The following is a 19,287-nucleotide window of genomic DNA, read 5'->3' as shown; positions in this document are numbered from 1 at the left end:
CCCACCAAGTCAGAGACCTCTCATCAGTTCTCCAAGTTAGAGAACCATATATATGTACAGATAAATAAACAAACAAACAAACGAACAAACAAACAAACAAATAAATAAAAAATAAATAAATGAATGATTATATATATGTATATAATGGCTGACACCGAAAGATAAATCACTCCATAAAAAAATCCATTCATTTGCTGGTCCCCAGCCTGTGTCACTAGCCTCCTCTACACCCCTGGGGAAATTCCACATCCCAGTGGTCACAGAAGTGTGTTTTTCGAGCTTTGTCGGATATGCATGGGGCTGACATTCGTTGAGAATGCCTTCGGTTGAGAGGGTCTGAAAACAATCAGGGCTCTTGGCCTTGCGGCCAGGAAGAGAATGCCTGCCCCGAAAAACAATCCCGCCTTGGCTCCTGTGGCCTTCTGTTTGGGAGGTCAATCAAGTTGCCTCTCTAAGGCACAGGGGTAGGGAACGCTTTGTGGGCCCTGTCCGTCAGTAAAATGTTGGGGATGTCCCTAAGTCCGATATGCCCAAGAAGTTGCCGCGGCTCACGGTGAGCTCTAGGGTGTGCCAGATGGCCCTTCCTGAAAGCCCCTTCATGATGGATGTGGGTCTCATGCCTTGTGTCACAGTGTGACCTTGAAGGTCTTCCCCTGCCCATCCTACCTAATCTGTATGGGAGGTGCAAGGATCCAACTAGGCGGGGCAGTCAAGTGAAGGGTAACTGGTTCTATGCCTGTGCCATGAACCAGAGAAGCTCTGGGCCTCCTGACTCCACCTATGGGTATTGCGCTGCAGTCCCTGATCAGTGGCTCCTGTCCAATTTCCTTGGAATTGTCCAGGACAGTGTATACATTTGGAATTGCCATTCTGCACCCATAGGTCGGAGGGGTAGAAGATTGCCACCATCAGGCCAGAGCCTGGAGGCCTTGCTTCTAAGGTGGAAAGGTTCTTGGGGTGTCAGAGGCTTTAGAAGGCGAGGGTACACGATGTTTCGAGATCCCAGCCCTTGGGTTGATATTTCCAATTACCTGAAATGTGCCAGGATGGTTCGGGCTCTGAAACGGCATCCCAGGTCACTGAAAGACAGCAGAGGAGACAGGGACATGAGCAGCGTGTTGGCCGCTAAAGCCTTGCACGGGGCTGGAGAGTCACACCAGGTGCTTTGGAATGGAGCCCTCAGGGCTCTCCTAGGTATGTGCACCTGGATAGCTTGGATTCCCCAGGAGGGGAAACAGGGCTTCGGGAAGCAGGGCCTGAGAATTGGGCCTCAAGGAAGCCACAAGGAGACGAGGCACCTGTTTCTCTCCTGCCCTGCAGCTTGGGCCTCAGCGTAATCCTATTGAGCATGATTTTTATGTCATCATCTCTCTTCGTGACATAGGTTTGTCATCATAGACCCAGGTCTCCGGAGAGCACAGCTACACATGCGTTTAGGACACAAACAACATTGCTTACCAGGGCTGCCAGTGCTGAAGAGGGCCTTGGCCGTGAGAAGGTTAGGCCCAAAGGACAGCTCGGCCTGGTGAACTCTGCTTCAAGGGATGCAGCAGAATGAGTTCTCTTCTTCCTAAGGGCACCTTTTTGGGAGGAAGAATGGGGAGGAAGTCAGGGCACTCTGGAGATGGGCCACTGATGACACTGCTCGGTCTGTGGGATGGGACCATGGTCTGAACGCATGACAAGGTTTAGGAAATCTCTGGCCAATGGGAAATCAAATAGTGTGTCCTGCCACACTGTAAGGCATAGGTGCCTTTCTCGCCAGCCCAAATTTTAACTTGAGTTTTTCCGTAAAGGCACCTTTCCCCTCGTGCTTTGACTTTTAGACTTAGACTGATGACACTTGTCAAGATACTCTACAGAGCTAATTACATCTTTTCTCCTTGTGATTCCTGCCTTGGCCCCACCAAGTCAGAGACCTCTCATCAGTTCTCCAAGTTAGAGAACCATATATATGTACAGATAAATAAACAAACAAACAAACGAACAAACAAACAAACAAATAAATAAAAAATAAATAAATGAATGATTATATATATGTATATAATGGCTGACACCGAAAGATAAATCACTCCATAAAAAAATCCATTCATTTGCTGGTCCCCAGCCTGTGTCACTAGCCTCCTCTACACCCCTGGGGAAATTCCACATCCCAGTGGTCACAGAAGTGTGTTTTTCGAGCTTTGTCGGATATGCATGGGGCTGACATTCGTTGAGAATGCCTTCGGTTGAGAGGGTCTGAAAACAATCAGGGCTCTTGGCCTTGCGGCCAGGAAGAGAATGCCTGCCCCGAAAAACAATCCCGCCTTGGCTCCTGTGGCCTTCTGTTTGGGAGGTCAATCAAGTTGCCTCTCTAAGGCACAGGGGTAGGGAACGCTTTGTGGGCCCTGTCCGTCAGTAAAATGTTGGGGATGTCCCTAAGTCCGATATGCCCAAGAAGTTGCCGCGGCTCACGGTGAGCTCTAGGGTGTGCCAGATGGCCCTTCCTGAAAGCCCCTTCATGATGGATGTGGGTCTCATGCCTTGTGTCACAGTGTGACCTTGAAGGTCTTCCCCTGCCCATCCTACCTAATCTGTATGGGAGGTGCAAGGATCCAACTAGGCGGGGCAGTCAAGTGAAGGGTAACTGGTTCTATGCCTGTGCCATGAACCAGAGAAGCTCTGGGCCTCCTGACTCCACCTATGGGTATTGCGCTGCAGTCCCTGATCAGTGGCTCCTGTCCAATTTCCTTGGAATTGTCCAGGACAGTGTATACATTTGGAATTGCCATTCTGCACCCATAGGTCGGAGGGGTAGAAGATTGCCACCATCAGGCCAGAGCCTGGAGGCCTTGCTTCTAAGGTGGAAAGGTTCTTGGGGTGTCAGAGGCTTTAGAAGGCGAGGGTACACGATGTTTCGAGATCCCAGCCCTTGGGTTGATATTTCCAATTACCTGAAATGTGCCAGGATGGTTCGGGCTCTGAAACGGCATCCCAGGTCACTGAAAGACAGCAGAGGAGACAGGGACATGAGCAGCGTGTTGGCCGCTAAAGCCTTGCACGGGGCTGGAGAGTCACACCAGGTGCTTTGGAATGGAGCCCTCAGGGCTCTCCTAGGTATGTGCACCTGGATAGCTTGGATTCCCCAGGAGGGGAAACAGGGCTTCGGGAAGCAGGGCCTGAGAATTGGGCCTCAAGGAAGCCACAAGGAGACGAGGCACCTGTTTCTCTCCTGCCCTGCAGCTTGGGCCTCAGCGTAATCCTATTGAGCATGATTTTTATGTCATCATCTCTCTTCGTGACATAGGTTTGTCATCATAGACCCAGGTCTCCGGAGAGCACAGCTACACATGCGTTTAGGACACAAACAACATTGCTTACCAGGGCTGCCAGTGCTGAAGAGGGCCTTGGCCGTGAGAAGGTTAGGCCCAAAGGACAGCTCGGCCTGGTGAACTCTGCTTCAAGGGATGCAGCAGAATGAGTTCTCTTCTTCCTAAGGGCACCTTTTTGGGAGGAAGAATGGGGAGGAAGTCAGGGCACTCTGGAGATGGGCCACTGATGACACTGCTCGGTCTGTGGGATGGGACCATGGTCTGAACGCATGACAAGGTTTAGGAAATCTCTGGCCAATGGGAAATCAAATAGTGTGTCCTGCCACACTGTAAGGCATAGGTGCCTTTCTCGCCAGCCCAAATTTTAACTTGAGTTTTTCCGTAAAGGCACCTTTCCCCTCGTGCTTTGACTTTTAGACTTAGACTGATGACACTTGTCAAGATACTCTACAGAGCTAATTACATCTTTTCTCCTTGTGATTCCTGCCTTGGCCCCACCAAGTCAGAGACCTCTCATCAGTTCTCCAAGTTAGAGAACCATATATATGTACAGATAAATAAACAAACAAACAAACGAACAAACAAACAAACAAATAAATAAAAAATAAATAAATGAATGATTATATATATGTATATAATGGCTGACACCGAAAGATAAATCACTCCATAAAAAAATCCATTCATTTGCTGGTCCCCAGCCTGTGTCACTAGCCTCCTCTACACCCCTGGGGAAATTCCACATCCCAGTGGTCACAGAAGTGTGTTTTTCGAGCTTTGTCGGATATGCATGGGGCTGACATTCGTTGAGAATGCCTTCGGTTGAGAGGGTCTGAAAACAATCAGGGCTCTTGGCCTTGCGGCCAGGAAGAGAATGCCTGCCCCGAAAAACAATCCCGCCTTGGCTCCTGTGGCCTTCTGTTTGGGAGGTCAATCAAGTTGCCTCTCTAAGGCACAGGGGTAGGGAACGCTTTGTGGGCCCTGTCCGTCAGTAAAATGTTGGGGATGTCCCTAAGTCCGATATGCCCAAGAAGTTGCCGCGGCTCACGGTGAGCTCTAGGGTGTGCCAGATGGCCCTTCCTGAAAGCCCCTTCATGATGGATGTGGGTCTCATGCCTTGTGTCACAGTGTGACCTTGAAGGTCTTCCCCTGCCCATCCTACCTAATCTGTATGGGAGGTGCAAGGATCCAACTAGGCGGGGCAGTCAAGTGAAGGGTAACTGGTTCTATGCCTGTGCCATGAACCAGAGAAGCTCTGGGCCTCCTGACTCCACCTATGGGTATTGCGCTGCAGTCCCTGATCAGTGGCTCCTGTCCAATTTCCTTGGAATTGTCCAGGACAGTGTATACATTTGGAATTGCCATTCTGCACCCATAGGTCGGAGGGGTAGAAGATTGCCACCATCAGGCCAGAGCCTGGAGGCCTTGCTTCTAAGGTGGAAAGGTTCTTGGGGTGTCAGAGGCTTTAGAAGGCGAGGGTACACGATGTTTCGAGATCCCAGCCCTTGGGTTGATATTTCCAATTACCTGAAATGTGCCAGGATGGTTCGGGCTCTGAAACGGCATCCCAGGTCACTGAAAGACAGCAGAGGAGACAGGGACATGAGCAGCGTGTTGGCCGCTAAAGCCTTGCACGGGGCTGGAGAGTCACACCAGGTGCTTTGGAATGGAGCCCTCAGGGCTCTCCTAGGTATGTGCACCTGGATAGCTTGGATTCCCCAGGAGGGGAAACAGGGCTTCGGGAAGCAGGGCCTGAGAATTGGGCCTCAAGGAAGCCACAAGGAGACGAGGCACCTGTTTCTCTCCTGCCCTGCAGCTTGGGCCTCAGCGTAATCCTATTGAGCATGATTTTTATGTCATCATCTCTCTTCGTGACATAGGTTTGTCATCATAGACCCAGGTCTCCGGAGAGCACAGCTACACATGCGTTTAGGACACAAACAACATTGCTTACCAGGGCTGCCAGTGCTGAAGAGGGCCTTGGCCGTGAGAAGGTTAGGCCCAAAGGACAGCTCGGCCTGGTGAACTCTGCTTCAAGGGATGCAGCAGAATGAGTTCTCTTCTTCCTAAGGGCACCTTTTTGGGAGGAAGAATGGGGAGGAAGTCAGGGCACTCTGGAGATGGGCCACTGATGACACTGCTCGGTCTGTGGGATGGGACCATGGTCTGAACGCATGACAAGGTTTAGGAAATCTCTGGCCAATGGGAAATCAAATAGTGTGTCCTGCCACACTGTAAGGCATAGGTGCCTTTCTCGCCAGCCCAAATTTTAACTTGAGTTTTTCCGTAAAGGCACCTTTCCCCTCGTGCTTTGACTTTTAGACTTAGACTGATGACACTTGTCAAGATACTCTACAGAGCTAATTACATCTTTTCTCCTTGTGATTCCTGCCTTGGCCCCACCAAGTCAGAGACCTCTCATCAGTTCTCCAAGTTAGAGAACCATATATATGTACAGATAAATAAACAAACAAACAAACGAACAAACAAACAAACAAATAAATAAAAAATAAATAAATGAATGATTATATATATGTATATAATGGCTGACACCGAAAGATAAATCACTCCATAAAAAAATCCATTCATTTGCTGGTCCCCAGCCTGTGTCACTAGCCTCCTCTACACCCCTGGGGAAATTCCACATCCCAGTGGTCACAGAAGTGTGTTTTTCGAGCTTTGTCGGATATGCATGGGGCTGACATTCGTTGAGAATGCCTTCGGTTGAGAGGGTCTGAAAACAATCAGGGCTCTTGGCCTTGCGGCCAGGAAGAGAATGCCTGCCCCGAAAAACAATCCCGCCTTGGCTCCTGTGGCCTTCTGTTTGGGAGGTCAATCAAGTTGCCTCTCTAAGGCACAGGGGTAGGGAACGCTTTGTGGGCCCTGTCCGTCAGTAAAATGTTGGGGATGTCCCTAAGTCCGATATGCCCAAGAAGTTGCCGCGGCTCACGGTGAGCTCTAGGGTGTGCCAGATGGCCCTTCCTGAAAGCCCCTTCATGATGGATGTGGGTCTCATGCCTTGTGTCACAGTGTGACCTTGAAGGTCTTCCCCTGCCCATCCTACCTAATCTGTATGGGAGGTGCAAGGATCCAACTAGGCGGGGCAGTCAAGTGAAGGGTAACTGGTTCTATGCCTGTGCCATGAACCAGAGAAGCTCTGGGCCTCCTGACTCCACCTATGGGTATTGCGCTGCAGTCCCTGATCAGTGGCTCCTGTCCAATTTCCTTGGAATTGTCCAGGACAGTGTATACATTTGGAATTGCCATTCTGCACCCATAGGTCGGAGGGGTAGAAGATTGCCACCATCAGGCCAGAGCCTGGAGGCCTTGCTTCTAAGGTGGAAAGGTTCTTGGGGTGTCAGAGGCTTTAGAAGGCGAGGGTACACGATGTTTCGAGATCCCAGCCCTTGGGTTGATATTTCCAATTACCTGAAATGTGCCAGGATGGTTCGGGCTCTGAAACGGCATCCCAGGTCACTGAAAGACAGCAGAGGAGACAGGGACATGAGCAGCGTGTTGGCCGCTAAAGCCTTGCACGGGGCTGGAGAGTCACACCAGGTGCTTTGGAATGGAGCCCTCAGGGCTCTCCTAGGTATGTGCACCTGGATAGCTTGGATTCCCCAGGAGGGGAAACAGGGCTTCGGGAAGCAGGGCCTGAGAATTGGGCCTCAAGGAAGCCACAAGGAGACGAGGCACCTGTTTCTCTCCTGCCCTGCAGCTTGGGCCTCAGCGTAATCCTATTGAGCATGATTTTTATGTCATCATCTCTCTTCGTGACATAGGTTTGTCATCATAGACCCAGGTCTCCGGAGAGCACAGCTACACATGCGTTTAGGACACAAACAACATTGCTTACCAGGGCTGCCAGTGCTGAAGAGGGCCTTGGCCGTGAGAAGGTTAGGCCCAAAGGACAGCTCGGCCTGGTGAACTCTGCTTCAAGGGATGCAGCAGAATGAGTTCTCTTCTTCCTAAGGGCACCTTTTTGGGAGGAAGAATGGGGAGGAAGTCAGGGCACTCTGGAGATGGGCCACTGATGACACTGCTCGGTCTGTGGGATGGGACCATGGTCTGAACGCATGACAAGGTTTAGGAAATCTCTGGCCAATGGGAAATCAAATAGTGTGTCCTGCCACACTGTAAGGCATAGGTGCCTTTCTCGCCAGCCCAAATTTTAACTTGAGTTTTTCCGTAAAGGCACCTTTCCCCTCGTGCTTTGACTTTTAGACTTAGACTGATGACACTTGTCAAGATACTCTACAGAGCTAATTACATCTTTTCTCCTTGTGATTCCTGCCTTGGCCCCACCAAGTCAGAGACCTCTCATCAGTTCTCCAAGTTAGAGAACCATATATATGTACAGATAAATAAACAAACAAACAAACGAACAAACAAACAAACAAATAAATAAAAAATAAATAAATGAATGATTATATATATGTATATAATGGCTGACACCGAAAGATAAATCACTCCATAAAAAAATCCATTCATTTGCTGGTCCCCAGCCTGTGTCACTAGCCTCCTCTACACCCCTGGGGAAATTCCACATCCCAGTGGTCACAGAAGTGTGTTTTTCGAGCTTTGTCGGATATGCATGGGGCTGACATTCGTTGAGAATGCCTTCGGTTGAGAGGGTCTGAAAACAATCAGGGCTCTTGGCCTTGCGGCCAGGAAGAGAATGCCTGCCCCGAAAAACAATCCCGCCTTGGCTCCTGTGGCCTTCTGTTTGGGAGGTCAATCAAGTTGCCTCTCTAAGGCACAGGGGTAGGGAACGCTTTGTGGGCCCTGTCCGTCAGTAAAATGTTGGGGATGTCCCTAAGTCCGATATGCCCAAGAAGTTGCCGCGGCTCACGGTGAGCTCTAGGGTGTGCCAGATGGCCCTTCCTGAAAGCCCCTTCATGATGGATGTGGGTCTCATGCCTTGTGTCACAGTGTGACCTTGAAGGTCTTCCCCTGCCCATCCTACCTAATCTGTATGGGAGGTGCAAGGATCCAACTAGGCGGGGCAGTCAAGTGAAGGGTAACTGGTTCTATGCCTGTGCCATGAACCAGAGAAGCTCTGGGCCTCCTGACTCCACCTATGGGTATTGCGCTGCAGTCCCTGATCAGTGGCTCCTGGCCAATTTCCTTGGAATTGTCCAGGACAGTGTATACATTTGGAATTGCCATTCTGCACCCATAGGTCGGAGGGGTAGAAGATTGCCACCATCAGGCCAGAGCCTGGAGGCCTTGCTTCTAAGGTGGAAAGGTTCTTGGGGTGTCAGAGGCTTTAGAAGGCGAGGGTACACGATGTTTCGAGATCCCAGCCCTTGGGTTGATATTTCCAATTACCTGAAATGTGCCAGGATGGTTCGGGCTCTGAAACGGCATCCCAGGTCACTGAAAGACAGCAGAGGAGACAGGGACATGAGCAGCGTGTTGGCCGCTAAAGCCTTGCACGGGGCTGGAGAGTCACACCAGGTGCTTTGGAATGGAGCCCTCAGGGCTCTCCTAGGTATGTGCACCTGGATAGCTTGGATTCCCCAGGAGGGGAAACAGGGCTTCGGGAAGCAGGGCCTGAGAATTGGGCCTCAAGGAAGCCACAAGGAGACGAGGCACCTGTTTCTCTCCTGCCCTGCAGCTTGGGCCTCAGCGTAATCCTATTGAGCATGATTTTTATGTCATCATCTCTCTTCGTGACATAGGTTTGTCATCATAGACCCAGGTCTCCGGAGAGCACAGCTACACATGCGTTTAGGACACAAACAACATTGCTTACCAGGGCTGCCAGTGCTGAAGAGGGCCTTGGCCGTGAGAAGGTTAGGCCCAAAGGACAGCTCGGCCTGGTGAACTCTGCTTCAAGGGATGCAGCAGAATGAGTTCTCTTCTTCCTAAGGGCACCTTTTTGGGAGGAAGAATGGGGAGGAAGTCAGGGCACTCTGGAGATGGGCCACTGATGACACTGCTCGGTCTGTGGGATGGGACCATGGTCTGAACGCATGACAAGGTTTAGGAAATCTCTGGCCAATGGGAAATCAAATAGTGTGTCCTGCCACACTGTAAGGCATAGGTGCCTTTCTCGCCAGCCCAAATTTTAACTTGAGTTTTTCCGTAAAGGCACCTTTCCCCTCGTGCTTTGACTTTTAGACTTAGACTGATGACACTTGTCAAGATACTCTACAGAGCTAATTACATCTTTTCTCCTTGTGATTCCTGCCTTGGCCCCACCAAGTCAGAGACCTCTCATCAGTTCTCCAAGTTAGAGAACCATATATATGTACAGATAAATAAACAAACAAACAAACGAACAAACAAACAAACAAATAAATAAAAAATAAATAAATGAATGATTATATATATGTATATAATGGCTGACACCGAAAGATAAATCACTCCATAAAAAAATCCATTCATTTGCTGGTCCCCAGCCTGTGTCACTAGCCTCCTCTACACCCCTGGGGAAATTCCACATCCCAGTGGTCACAGAAGTGTGTTTTTCGAGCTTTGTCGGATATGCATGGGGCTGACATTCGTTGAGAATGCCTTCGGTTGAGAGGGTCTGAAAACAATCAGGGCTCTTGGCCTTGCGGCCAGGAAGAGAATGCCTGCCCCGAAAAACAATCCCGCCTTGGCTCCTGTGGCCTTCTGTTTGGGAGGTCAATCAAGTTGCCTCTCTAAGGCACAGGGGTAGGGAACGCTTTGTGGGCCCTGTCCGTCAGTAAAATGTTGGGGATGTCCCTAAGTCCGATATGCCCAAGAAGTTGCCGCGGCTCACGGTGAGCTCTAGGGTGTGCCAGATGGCCCTTCCTGAAAGCCCCTTCATGATGGATGTGGGTCTCATGCCTTGTGTCACAGTGTGACCTTGAAGGTCTTCCCCTGCCCATCCTACCTAATCTGTATGGGAGGTGCAAGGATCCAACTAGGCGGGGCAGTCAAGTGAAGGGTAACTGGTTCTATGCCTGTGCCATGAACCAGAGAAGCTCTGGGCCTCCTGACTCCACCTATGGGTATTGCGCTGCAGTCCCTGATCAGTGGCTCCTGTCCAATTTCCTTGGAATTGTCCAGGACAGTGTATACATTTGGAATTGCCATTCTGCACCCATAGGTCGGAGGGGTAGAAGATTGCCACCATCAGGCCAGAGCCTGGAGGCCTTGCTTCTAAGGTGGAAAGGTTCTTGGGGTGTCAGAGGCTTTAGAAGGCGAGGGTACACGATGTTTCGAGATCCCAGCCCTTGGGTTGATATTTCCAATTACCTGAAATGTGCCAGGATGGTTCGGGCTCTGAAACGGCATCCCAGGTCACTGAAAGACAGCAGAGGAGACAGGGACATGAGCAGCGTGTTGGCCGCTAAAGCCTTGCACGGGGCTGGAGAGTCACACCAGGTGCTTTGGAATGGAGCCCTCAGGGCTCTCCTAGGTATGTGCACCTGGATAGCTTGGATTCCCCAGGAGGGGAAACAGGGCTTCGGGAAGCAGGGCCTGAGAATTGGGCCTCAAGGAAGCCACAAGGAGACGAGGCACCTGTTTCTCTCCTGCCCTGCAGCTTGGGCCTCAGCGTAATCCTATTGAGCATGATTTTTATGTCATCATCTCTCTTCGTGACATAGGTTTGTCATCATAGACCCAGGTCTCCGGAGAGCACAGCTACACATGCGTTTAGGACACAAACAACATTGCTTACCAGGGCTGCCAGTGCTGAAGAGGGCCTTGGCCGTGAGAAGGTTAGGCCCAAAGGACAGCTCGGCCTGGTGAACTCTGCTTCAAGGGATGCAGCAGAATGAGTTCTCTTCTTCCTAAGGGCACCTTTTTGGGAGGAAGAATGGGGAGGAAGTCAGGGCACTCTGGAGATGGGCCACTGATGACACTGCTCGGTCTGTGGGATGGGACCATGGTCTGAACGCATGACAAGGTTTAGGAAATCTCTGGCCAATGGGAAATCAAATAGTGTGTCCTGCCACACTGTAAGGCATAGGTGCCTTTCTCGCCAGCCCAAATTTTAACTTGAGTTTTTCCGTAAAGGCACCTTTCCCCTCGTGCTTTGACTTTTAGACTTAGACTGATGACACTTGTCAAGATACTCTACAGAGCTAATTACATCTTTTCTCCTTGTGATTCCTGCCTTGGCCCCACCAAGTCAGAGACCTCTCATCAGTTCTCCAAGTTAGAGAACCATATATATGTACAGATAAATAAACAAACAAACAAACGAACAAACAAACAAACAAATAAATAAAAAATAAATAAATGAATGATTATATATATGTATATAATGGCTGACACCGAAAGATAAATCACTCCATAAAAAAATCCATTCATTTGCTGGTCCCCAGCCTGTGTCACTAGCCTCCTCTACACCCCTGGGGAAATTCCACATCCCAGTGGTCACAGAAGTGTGTTTTTCGAGCTTTGTCGGATATGCATGGGGCTGACATTCGTTGAGAATGCCTTCGGTTGAGAGGGTCTGAAAACAATCAGGGCTCTTGGCCTTGCGGCCAGGAAGAGAATGCCTGCCCCGAAAAACAATCCCGCCTTGGCTCCTGTGGCCTTCTGTTTGGGAGGTCAATCAAGTTGCCTCTCTAAGGCACAGGGGTAGGGAACGCTTTGTGGGCCCTGTCCGTCAGTAAAATGTTGGGGATGTCCCTAAGTCCGATATGCCCAAGAAGTTGCCGCGGCTCACGGTGAGCTCTAGGGTGTGCCAGATGGCCCTTCCTGAAAGCCCCTTCATGATGGATGTGGGTCTCATGCCTTGTGTCACAGTGTGACCTTGAAGGTCTTCCCCTGCCCATCCTACCTAATCTGTATGGGAGGTGCAAGGATCCAACTAGGCGGGGCAGTCAAGTGAAGGGTAACTGGTTCTATGCCTGTGCCATGAACCAGAGAAGCTCTGGGCCTCCTGACTCCACCTATGGGTATTGCGCTGCAGTCCCTGATCAGTGGCTCCTGTCCAATTTCCTTGGAATTGTCCAGGACAGTGTATACATTTGGAATTGCCATTCTGCACCCATAGGTCGGAGGGGTAGAAGATTGCCACCATCAGGCCAGAGCCTGGAGGCCTTGCTTCTAAGGTGGAAAGGTTCTTGGGGTGTCAGAGGCTTTAGAAGGCGAGGGTACACGATGTTTCGAGATCCCAGCCCTTGGGTTGATATTTCCAATTACCTGAAATGTGCCAGGATGGTTCGGGCTCTGAAACGGCATCCCAGGTCACTGAAAGACAGCAGAGGAGACAGGGACATGAGCAGCGTGTTGGCCGCTAAAGCCTTGCACGGGGCTGGAGAGTCACACCAGGTGCTTTGGAATGGAGCCCTCAGGGCTCTCCTAGGTATGTGCACCTGGATAGCTTGGATTCCCCAGGAGGGGAAACAGGGCTTCGGGAAGCAGGGCCTGAGAATTGGGCCTCAAGGAAGCCACAAGGAGACGAGGCACCTGTTTCTCTCCTGCCCTGCAGCTTGGGCCTCAGCGTAATCCTATTGAGCATGATTTTTATGTCATCATCTCTCTTCGTGACATAGGTTTGTCATCATAGACCCAGGTCTCCGGAGAGCACAGCTACACATGCGTTTAGGACACAAACAACATTGCTTACCAGGGCTGCCAGTGCTGAAGAGGGCCTTGGCCGTGAGAAGGTTAGGCCCAAAGGACAGCTCGGCCTGGTGAACTCTGCTTCAAGGGATGCAGCAGAATGAGTTCTCTTCTTCCTAAGGGCACCTTTTTGGGAGGAAGAATGGGGAGGAAGTCAGGGCACTCTGGAGATGGGCCACTGATGACACTGCTCGGTCTGTGGGATGGGACCATGGTCTGAACGCATGACAAGGTTTAGGAAATCTCTGGCCAATGGGAAATCAAATAGTGTGTCCTGCCACACTGTAAGGCATAGGTGCCTTTCTCGCCAGCCCAAATTTTAACTTGAGTTTTTCTGTGATTCCTGCCTTGGTCCCCACCAAGTCATCACCAAGAACCTTTCATCAGTTCTCTATGTTAGAGCACTATCTATATGTTTAGGGTATACCAGATGGCTCCTCTTGAATGCCCTTTCAGCTAGGAGGTGGCTCACATTCCTTCTGTAGCATAGAATCTTGAGGTACTTTACTGCCTTTCAAATCAGGATCGGAGGCCCAAGCATAAAACCAGGCAGGGAAGTAAAGTGAAGTGTATGTTTCTCTATTGCTGTGACATGAACCAGAGAAGTTCTGAGCCTCCTTACACCACCTGTGGTCATTCTCCTACAGTCTCTGACTAGTGGCTACTTTCCACTTTCCTTGGAATTATCCATGACTGGGTGTGCATTTGAAATTGTCATTCTGCATCCAAAGGCCTGAGAGGTCAAACATTGCCACATTCAGGCCAGAGCCTTGAGAATGAGTATTTAAAATGGAAATATTCTTGGTTTGTCAAGGCTTTTTCAAAGGGAAGTTATAGGACCTGTAGAGATTGCGGACTTTGGGCATATTCTTCCACTTACCTGAAATGTTCCAGCTTGCATTGGGCTCTGAAACAAATCCCAGGTCACTGAAAGACAGGAGAGGAGACAGGGACATAAGCCATGTGTTGGCAAATAAAGCCTTGAACAAATTTAGAGAGTCCCAAGAGGTCTTTTGAATGGAGCACTCATGTTTCTGCTAGGTATTTGCAAATTGAGAGCATAGGATTACCAAGGTGGGGAATATGGCTTAGGGAGAGCAGGGCCTATAAATTGGGAATCATGGAAGCCGCAAGTAGATGAGGCAGCTCTTTCTCACCTCTACTTCAGTGAGGTCATAAGCATCATTCTTTTGCACATGATTTTTTTTGTTTTTTGTTTTGTTTTTCGAGACAGGGTTTCTCTGTGTAGCTTTGCGCCTTTCCTGGAACTCACTTGGTAGCCCATGCTGGCCTCGAACTCACAGCGATCCACCTGGCTCTGCCTCCCGAGTGCTGGGATTAAAGGCGTGCGCCACCACCGCCCGGCGGCACGTGATTGTTATGTCATCATCTCTCTTCATGTCACAGGATGGTCATTATAGACCCAGGGCTTCTGCGAGCACAGCTATACATACATTTTTAATAACAACCAACATTGCATACCAGGGCTTCCAGAGGTGATGAGGGCCTTGGCCATGAGAAGTTTATGCCCCAATATAGACCATTCTGGTCAAATCTGCTTTGAATCGTCCCACTGAATGGAATCTCTTCTTCAAAGGGGCACCTGTTGCGTAAGGAGAAAGGGGAGTATGTCAGGGAATGTGTGAGATGGGCCTTTGATAAGCCTTCATGGTTTGTGGAATGTGATCATGGTCTGAAGACATGCTAGGAATCAGTAAATCTCTGACCTTTGAAAATCATTCAGACAGTGAGTCGTGCTACACAGTATGTGATAGGTATCTTTTGTGCAGGCCAAAATTTTAACTTTAGTGTTTCGAAAAGGCAACTTTCCCCTCCGCCTCTGACACTTAGCATTAGACTGATGACAATTGTCACAACACGATGGAGAGCCAGGTAGGTATTTTTCCTTGTGTTCCTGCATTGGTCCCATGCAGTCAGGGAACTTAGATTAATTATCCATATTAGAGCACTATCTATATGAAGGCTGAGACCCACAGAAAAACTGCTCCATAAAAATACATTCTTCCAGGGGCATCATTTGCTGCTAGCCAGCATGTTTAACTTGCCTGCTCTACACCCCAGGGGAAATTCAAAATCACAGTGCTCAGTAAAGTGTGTTCTTACAAATTTATAGGATATACATTAAACAAAAATTCATTGTAAAAACCTACTTTTGTGAGAGTCTCAAACAATCAACTCATGGACTTGGGACCAGGAAGAGAATGCCAGCCCTGATACACAATCCAATATTGACTCCTGTGGCCTTTCAGATGGGAGGTCAATCAAGTGGGGTCACAAGTCCCATGGGTAGGGAATGTTTAGTGGCACTGAGGAGCAATGGAATGTTCAAATTGTCCTTCTGCCCAATGTGCCCAAGAAGTGGCCAGGGTGTAGCATTATGTGAAGGTTATGCCAGATGGCTCCTCATGAAAGCCCTTCCAGCAAGGGTGTGGCTCTCAATCCTTCTGTGACAATGTGACCTTGAAGGTCTTCCCATGCTCCTTCCATTCAGGATGGGAGCCACAAGGATAAAACTAGGCGGGGAAGAAAAGTGAAGTGTTTTCTATACCTGTGTCATGAAACAGAGAAGCTCTGAGTCTCCTGACTCCACCTATGGGCATTTCCCTGCATTCCCTGATCAGTGACTCCTGTCCAATTCCCTTGGAATTGTCCAGGACAGAGTGTGCATGGAATTGCCATTCTGCACCCAAAGGCCTGAGGGGTAGAATATTGCCACAATCAGGCCAGAGCCTGGAGGCTGTGCTTCTAAAGTGGAAATATTCTTGGGGTGTCAGTGGATTAAGAAGGGGAACGCACAGGACTCATACAGATACCAGCCCTTGGGCTTATTCTTCCACTTACCTGACATGTACCAGGATGCTTCACACTCTGAAACAAAATCCCAGATCACTGAAAAACATGAGAGGAAACAGGGACCTGAGCAGTGTGTTGGCAACTAAAACCTTGCACAAGGGTAGAGAGTCACACAATGTGCTTTGAATGGAGCCCTCAGGGGTATTTGCAACTGGATAGCATAGGATTCCTCAGGTGGGCAATCAGGGCTTAGGGATATCAAGGCCTGCAAATTGAGCCTCAAAGAAGCCACAAGGAAACCAGGCACCTCTTTCTCCCCTGAACCGCAGCCTGGGCCTCACCATGGTCTTATTGAGCATGATATTTATGTCATCATCTCTCTATATGACATTGGTTTGTCATCATAGACCCAGGTCTCCAGAGAGCACAGCTCCTCATGGTTTTAGGACACAAACAACATGGCTTACCAAGGCTGCCAGCACTGATATGGGCCCTGGCCATGAGAAGTTTAGGCCTAATATACAACCCAGCGTGCTGAAATCTGCTTCAAGGGATCCAGCAGAATGAGGTGTCTTCTCTATAAGGGTATTTTTTGGGGGAAAAAGAAAGGGAGGATATCAGGGTACTCTTGATATGGACTCTTTGATGCCATTGCATGGTCTGAGGGAAGTGACCATGGTCTGAAGGCATGCTACAGAGCAGTAAATTTCTGGCCCTTTGAAAATCTGAGCCATAGTGTGTCCTGCTACACACTTAGAGATAGGTTCCTTTCTCACCTGCCCAAGACTTAACTTCAGTGTTTTAATAAAGGCACCTTTCTCCTAATACTCTGACTCTTAGCATTAGACTGATGACAATTGTCAAGACACTATGCAGGGCTTTTTATACTTTTCTCCTTGTGATTCTTATGTTGGCTCCACCAATTCAGAGACCTGTCATCTTCTCTCCATGATTGAGCACTATCTATTTAAATGTTGAGACCCACAGATAAATTGCTACTTGAGGATCTGTTCTCTCAGAAATCTTCTGTGTGTCCTCCCAGCCTGTTTTGCTGCCTACTCTAGACCCCTTGGGAAATTACACATCACTGTGGTCACAGAATTTTTTTTGTTCATGGTTTGTAGGATATGCATGGAGCTGAAATTCATTACAAATGCCTAATGTTGAGAAGGTCTTAAAACAGTGCACAGTTCATGTACTTTAGGCCAGGAAAAGAATGCCTGCTCTGTTGCATGATCATGCTTTGGCTCCTGTGGTTTGAGGGATGATAGGCCAATCATGTGTGTTCACTAAATCACAGGGATAGGAATGCCTTGGTGCCACTGTCCAGCAGTAGAATGTTGGAGTTTTCTCTATTCCCAATTTGCCCTTGAAGTGAGCATTGTTCTAGGATGTACCAAATGGTGTTTTCTGAAAGCCCTTTCAGCAAGTATGTGGTTCTCAAGCCTTTTGTCACAATGCGACCTTGAAGGTCTTCACCTGCCCATCTCAATCTGGATGGGAGGCACAAGGATAAAACTAGGCAGGGAAATAAAGTGAAGTGTAAATTTCTCTATCCCTGGGGCATGAACCAGAGAAGCTTTGAGCCTCCTGACTTCACCTATAGGTCTCCTACAGTCCCTAATAAGTGGCTCCTGTCCAATTCCTTTGGAATTGTCTAAGGCCAGGAGGGTATTTTTATTTGCCATTCTGTACCTACAGGCCTGAGGTGTAGAATATTCCCACAATCACACCAGTTCTTGAAGGTTGTGCTTCTAAGTTAAAAGATTCATGGGGTGTCAGAGACTTTAGATGGCAAAGGCATATGAACTTTGGAGATCCTGGTCCATGGACAGACTTTTCCAGTTACCTGTGATATCAGATATTGTGAGCTCTGTGTTGGCATCCCAGATCACTGAAATACAGCAGAGAAGACATGAGAACTGTGTTGCCCTCTAAAGCCTTGCACAAGTGTTGATAGTCACACAAGGTGCTTTTGATAAACCAGTCATGCCTCTCTTAGGTCTGTGCACATAGACATTTTAGGAGTTTCCATTTGTGAAACTGGGCTTTTTAGGGCTCCCAGTGCTGTTGTGGGACTTGTCCATGGGAACTTTTTACAAAAGTCAATCCTGGTCAAATCTCTTCAAGGAAACCTTGAGAATCAATTTTCTTCTTAATTCTCTCCTATGGTTGTGAACCTGAACATTATAGGATTCCTCAAATGGAGAAACAAGGCAGAGAATAATGGCCTGTGCCATGAGACTCAAGGAATTCCCCAAGGACGTTAGGCCCCATCTCCCACCCCCCCATGTAGCCCGGTCTTCTTAGTAATTTATTTAGCATGATTATGTCATCATCTCTCTTCATGGTATATATTTGTCATCATTGCTCCAGGTCCCGAGTGTGGAGCTATGCTGCATTTGAGACACAAAAAACATTGTGTGCCAGGGCTTCCTCCATAGCTCTTTTCTTCCAGATTGCTTCTTCTGAAGTATACAGTCTGAACTCATTAGGGAACAAATTAATTTAGAGAGAGTTTTCCCTTCGAAAGAATTATTGTTGTTGTACTAGTAGGTGAAGGTTATGGTACTTATTTCTTAGATTGTTTTTTTGTTTCTCAGGATTCAAGAGCACATTGAACATGTCATCTTAAAAGGGAGGAAGTATGATCCTATGCATGCTATTCCTTAAAAATCTTGGAGAATTCTTGTGCAAGCACCTAGCTCCCTTGATGTATAACATCACCTGGGGTATGATTCAAACTTGTATAGCAATGTCATTATAGAATGAAATATGAAATCCTAGAAACCTTTCCAAATGCAGATATTTTCCTGGATCCCATGCAATTCCACTCATTTCAGAGATGGGTAAGATCTTGAAATAATGTACTGTGAGGAATATTGGTTTCTCTGAAATCACACATTTTCTAAAAGAGAAGAATACATGGATGGCATGCATGAATTACTTTTGTTTCTCTACGAGAATGGTGTTTATCATTCGCAGACTTAGACAATGTTCACCATTCAATTTTCTTTCATTAAAGTTTGCTAGATGAATGTATCCATTCACCTGATCTATCATGACTTCTAAGCTTCATATTATGGTGTCCATAGGAAATAATGAATATATATATATATATATATATATATATATATATATATATATATATATATATATATATATTCCTGAGTTTATGCTGTGTTTCTATCTGTCTCACTCCCCTCTATATCTCTATATTTCTCTCTAATTCTCTCATTCCTCCATGCTCAAGCATACCCTGTGGAAACAAGTGGGAATGGGCCCCTCACAAATGGCACCATGAACAGAAATTAGAGACTTGGTGAAAGGCATGTCAGGGGGCATTGTGTTAGTCATGCTGATAAATAATGGCCATGATATTTTATTCTTGGGAGTGAAAGTTTGGGGAAATGTTGAAGTTGAAAAGTGGGGCTCCAGTGTATATTCCTTGCTATCAAGGTTTCTTCTTCTCTCTCTCTCTCTCTCTCTCTCTCTCTCTCTCTCTCTCTCTCTCCCTTAAATTCTATCTATAAAATATTAAAGAAATAACATAAGGTAAAATGTAAGAATATAATGTAAGAATAAATTTATAATAAGAGTAGAATTA

The 19,287-nt window shown here is 48.0% G+C and overlaps 1 protein-coding gene, 1 long non-coding RNA gene and 8 other non-coding genes across 56 annotated transcripts in view; all 10 read right to left on the bottom strand.

Annotated features, from left to right (window-relative positions):
* Nucleotides 1–13,185, bottom strand: part of LOC128094214 (uncharacterized) — a 107,665-nt gene extending 94,480 nt beyond the window's left edge. For 15 of the 32 annotated variants that reach the window (XR_008212862.1, XR_008212865.1, XR_008212869.1 and 12 more), the window contains exons 1-14: nt 12,871–13,184; nt 12,444–12,491; nt 10,969–11,090; nt 10,542–10,589; nt 9,067–9,188; nt 8,640–8,687; nt 7,165–7,286; nt 6,738–6,785; nt 5,263–5,384; nt 4,836–4,883; nt 3,361–3,482; nt 2,934–2,981; nt 1,459–1,580; nt 1,032–1,079 (exon numbers count right to left, since the gene is read on the bottom strand). This is a non-coding gene — a long non-coding RNA (uncharacterized LOC128094214). Of the gene's footprint in view, nt 1–1,031; nt 1,080–1,458; nt 1,581–2,933; nt 2,982–3,360; nt 3,483–4,835; nt 4,884–5,262; nt 5,385–6,737; nt 6,786–7,164; nt 7,287–8,639; nt 8,688–9,066; nt 9,189–10,541; nt 10,590–10,968; nt 11,091–12,443; nt 12,492–12,870 lie in introns of all 32 variants that reach the window. The other 17 variants (XR_008212858.1, XR_008212872.1, XR_008212876.1 and 14 more) reach the window with 7 other exon arrangements.
* On the bottom strand, nt 1,324–1,402 carry LOC128095802 (small nucleolar RNA SNORD115). The gene has a single exon (XR_008213405.1). It is a non-coding gene; the product is annotated as a small nucleolar RNA SNORD115 (small nucleolar RNA).
* LOC128095801 (small nucleolar RNA SNORD115) lies at nt 3,226–3,304 on the bottom strand. Its single transcript, XR_008213404.1, has one exon. It is a non-coding gene; the product is annotated as a small nucleolar RNA SNORD115 (small nucleolar RNA).
* Nucleotides 5,128–5,206, bottom strand: LOC128095800 (small nucleolar RNA SNORD115). The gene has a single exon (XR_008213403.1). It is a non-coding gene; the product is annotated as a small nucleolar RNA SNORD115 (small nucleolar RNA).
* LOC128095799 (small nucleolar RNA SNORD115) lies at nt 7,030–7,108 on the bottom strand. The gene has a single exon (XR_008213402.1). It is a non-coding gene; the product is annotated as a small nucleolar RNA SNORD115 (small nucleolar RNA).
* Nucleotides 8,932–9,010, bottom strand: LOC128095797 (small nucleolar RNA SNORD115). The gene has a single exon (XR_008213400.1). It is a non-coding gene; the product is annotated as a small nucleolar RNA SNORD115 (small nucleolar RNA).
* On the bottom strand, nt 10,834–10,912 carry LOC128095796 (small nucleolar RNA SNORD115). Its single transcript, XR_008213399.1, has one exon. It is a non-coding gene; the product is annotated as a small nucleolar RNA SNORD115 (small nucleolar RNA).
* LOC128095795 (small nucleolar RNA SNORD115) lies at nt 12,736–12,814 on the bottom strand. Its single transcript, XR_008213398.1, has one exon. It is a non-coding gene; the product is annotated as a small nucleolar RNA SNORD115 (small nucleolar RNA).
* Nucleotides 13,186–13,311: 126 nt separating the features above from the next.
* LOC128124757 (selenide, water dikinase 2-like) overlaps nt 13,312–19,287 on the bottom strand; it is a 168,633-nt gene continuing 162,657 nt past the window's right edge. For 8 of the 16 annotated variants that reach the window (XR_008222957.1, XR_008222960.1, XR_008222956.1 and 5 more), the window contains 2 exons: nt 15,729–15,776; nt 13,312–14,469 (listed from right to left, as the gene is read on the bottom strand). The gene's annotated coding sequence lies outside the window, so the exon portion shown is untranslated. The remainder of the gene's footprint in view (nt 14,470–15,728; nt 15,777–19,287) is intronic. The other 8 variants (XR_008222966.1, XR_008222969.1, XR_008222968.1 and 5 more) reach the window with 3 other exon arrangements.
* LOC128095812 (small nucleolar RNA SNORD115) lies at nt 16,013–16,091 on the bottom strand. Its single transcript, XR_008213415.1, has one exon. It is a non-coding gene; the product is annotated as a small nucleolar RNA SNORD115 (small nucleolar RNA).

Source organism: Peromyscus californicus, unplaced genomic scaffold (genome assembly GCF_007827085.1).
Source record: "Peromyscus californicus insignis strain IS unplaced genomic scaffold, ASM782708v3 Scaffold_4__1_contigs__length_199733344, whole genome shotgun sequence".
Lineage (NCBI taxonomy): Eukaryota > Metazoa > Chordata > Mammalia > Rodentia > Cricetidae > Peromyscus > Peromyscus californicus.
The sequence above is the reverse complement of the archived record's forward strand: the minus strand, read 5'-3'. Positions and strand labels throughout refer to the sequence as shown.